This window comes from Lactuca sativa, chromosome 6 (genome assembly GCF_002870075.4).
Source record: "Lactuca sativa cultivar Salinas chromosome 6, Lsat_Salinas_v11, whole genome shotgun sequence".
Lineage (NCBI taxonomy): Eukaryota > Viridiplantae > Streptophyta > Magnoliopsida > Asterales > Asteraceae > Lactuca > Lactuca sativa.
In genome coordinates, this window is record NC_056628.2 from 39,963,025 (window position 1) to 39,966,612 (window position 3,588).

The 3,588-nt window shown below is 34.3% G+C and overlaps 1 long non-coding RNA gene across 1 annotated transcript; it reads right to left on the minus strand.

Annotated features, from left to right (window-relative positions):
• Window positions 1-2,409: 2,409 nt before the first annotated feature.
• LOC122194558 (uncharacterized) lies at window positions 2,410-3,588 on the minus strand. Its single transcript, XR_006183866.2, has 2 exons — window positions 2,853-3,588; window positions 2,410-2,689 (listed from the first exon to the last, which is right to left on the minus strand). It is a non-coding gene; the product is annotated as an uncharacterized LOC122194558 (long non-coding RNA).

Consider the following 3,588-nt stretch of genomic DNA (forward strand, 5'->3'; position numbering starts at 1 on the left):
TACTTCTCTACACTATGCATGATCGGGAAGGTCATGGGGTACTCTATTACTCACACTATCAATAGAATACAAGGAATACACTACATTCACACTAAAATACTAACACTAAAGAATAAGTTAAAAATCCTGAAGTAAATAAGTATCTATTTATTATGGGAGTTTGCCCCACTATCACCGATATCAGGCATAACTTTTCTTATTACACTACCTATTGGTGACTCACTACTATACCTTTACAACAAATGGTTTTAAATGAAGATAAGTACATGCAACTTATAGGCTTTCACTTACAAAGTAATTTCTTGAAAATATAGGATTTTCTAGGGTTTCCAGCTACTTATTAATGTAAATTGCAGCTTTTCACACTATACGTTCTAATGCGTTTTATACAAAAACTCACACTAAACTCTTATGAGCTCACCAGCTTTATGTTGATACTCGTTTTCAAAATCACTTGTATCCTCAGGTCAAAGATAGACAGGTACAGGTGCAACATTTTGTAGAAGATGGAGCATACAAGATCCATCTCTCATTTTTGTATTACTTTTGGTGTTTGATGAACATTACAGAACAGACTTGTAATTAAACTCACTATGAAAATGAAATGGTTGCATGTTCTTGTTTTTACTATTATACAATTGTGATGATATTGTACATGACGTCCTGTACCCCGAAACGTATTCCGCCGTTACCGGTTTTGGGGTGTGACAGAAGTGCTGCACAAATTACTATTTTAACCCCCGATTAATTCACGGTGAGTTCAATATATAGGAACAATTGTATGTTATGTGTTATATGTGTTATGTGCTTTTCCGTGTTATTATCATGTGTTATTATTTCATGTTATTATGGTAGTAAAAGTTGTACCTTTGACCATGTGATCAGTGAAAGGACTTAGATTCACGGTGGTACTGGTATGTAGCCTCTGGCCATGTAGAGCATGTCTCGTAAGAGAATGACTTCTATTCTATGGCATTAGCAGAAGGTTAGATAGGGCTAAAAGCCTGAAATCAACCAAAATGTTTAATCAGAAAGTGTATATCTTTTGTGCCATTTGGGCCGAAGCTTTATTGATATATATCTACTATGGAAATTGTTATGTCTCATTGATTGTTTATTTTTGAATCGAGTCATTAATTGATATGGAAAGCTTCTCACATGATTCACATATGCCTTTGTTGTTCCTTGTTCCTCTTTGCTTACCCCTCTCAATGTTAAACAAATTGCAGGAGATAAGTAACCATAATAGTCGTATACTGTTGGAAGGTTTAGAATAGTTATAATATTACTTTTGTATATAGGGATCATGTATGTATAAAAGTATAGTATCCTGGGTAGTTGTGTAATATATAACATTTTGTAATAATTGGTTTGTATTCGGTCGTTTGTAAACAAGTTATCAATGTAAAATATTATTTGTAAATATGCATGTAACATGTTTTGGAGTAACAATTGTCAAATATGAAAGTGTGGGTCTTTCACTTATTCTTATAGAGTATCATGAGAAATTGAAATTCAAACAAAGAAAATCTCGACAAATAAGATGTCAATTAAAATATCTAGCTTCGTTTTCAACCTATCCATATGCACATGCAATCCTATGCCAACAGCCATTGATACAAATCAATACCAAATGGGAATAAAACAAAACACTTCCGGCTTTCTCGTGAGCCCCAGGTTCTCTCGTGAGCCCCAGGTTCGACATGAAGTTGACGTCTAGATTGCAACTGCGAAAACTCCGCCGCCTAAATAGAATAAAAAATTATTTTGAAACTGACGGTGTCAGGATGGTGTAGGTAGCGACGGCTTCAAGAGGTTGACAGTTACGTTCATTTGTCGGAGATTGAAGAGGGTTTTTCATAAAAGGAATAGAAAAATGTATATGATGTCAATTAACTAACAAGCATAACATGTTTGTATAACATGTATTTGGTTTTGTACCTCTTAAATTTCATGAGAAAAGTATAATAAGTTTTATATAATAGTAATGATAAAGATATGACAAATTTGGCCACTTGTTATATATAAATCCCCAATTCTTTATATGTTTTATATAATAGTAAAGATATGACAAACTTGGATATTTGTTATATATAGATCCCTAATTTTTTATATAGTTCATCAACGTACATTATGTGTCAATTTTGAAATTTAGAGACTAAGGTTAACAAATTAACAACTTTACATTTCTTAAAATATGAGTTTAAATCTATATATATATATATATATATATATATATATATATATATATATATAATAAGTTTGTTGTATAATTTGTGTGTGTATATATATATATATATATATATATATATATATATATATATATATATATATATATATATATATATATATAAGGGAATTGTTTATAAAGTCCTAAATAAATACATATAGGTATGTAGCATGAATATACAACATTATACCACCAAATTCATTCTTTTAAACTACCAAATACACAGAATTTGACAACCAAGTAACTTGCAAGTCTTTGACTGTCAAATTGAAGACTGCTTGCACACATCCTTTAACCAATTAAACTATTAAATACAACCCACAATCTATACAATTACAATCAAATAAAGATCATCTAAAGTGTTGCTTCAGTCACGTTTACCTTCTTCCCCACTCAACACCCTTCTACTCCTTCACTTCCCAGTCAAAAATCAAACACCAAACAAAACAATCCTCTTACCTTTCATCGATTTACGTCAAAACAACAACAAAAGAGAAAAAAATAAAAAAAAAATAAGAGAAAAAAACCACATCAACAACATCGATTTACCTTTGGATTGAATGCCAAATCAAAAAAAAAAAAAAAAAAAAAAAAAAAGAAGAAGATGAACCAAGAGGATTACCGGTTGCTGCTTGCCTGCTTTGTCCTTACCCTCCAATCCAACTGTTTCCCATTTCCATCGCGTTTACATCCAATCGAACCAGAAGAAGAGCAGCCAAGAACAGCCACACCAAACCCTCGATCTGAAAATCCTTGAATCTCTTTCCCTTTTCGCCCATCGCACCATTCTTCTTCTTCGTCGAGCTCCACTGCCAAAAAACCTAGTGGTCGCTGATTGCCCTTCGCACCTCGATGCTGGAACGGAGCAAGCAGCCGCGGAGCTCCTTGCTGCACCCCCCTCCGAGATCAAAGTCGCCTCGCTGCTCCTCGCTTCCTCCCCTTCGGTCTCGTCGACCCCGAAGACACGCTTCTTCCTCCTCGCGATCTGCAATCGCCGGATACCTCGCTCAGCCCTATTTCTGGCCAACCACGAGCAAGGAAACCAAAAGCCGCACCGCTGTCTTTGTGCTTTCCTTCGTGACTGCCATCATGTCCGGTTCCTTTCCTTGATCGACCAACAAATGAAAACGGTGGGGATAAATCCCTAATTCCTTTTATGTTGGACCATTAAACACGGGATGCATATAAAAGCCCAAGGTCATTTTTTTTAATTAGGAAATGACCAAAATGTCCTCCCTATTAAACCATGTATTCAAAATCACTCTGAACCCCAATTATTGAACCTATTTGTTTAAAAAGAACCCGTCAATTTGTATTTTTTTACCAATATAGCCCTAATCATTTAATCAAATTACCAA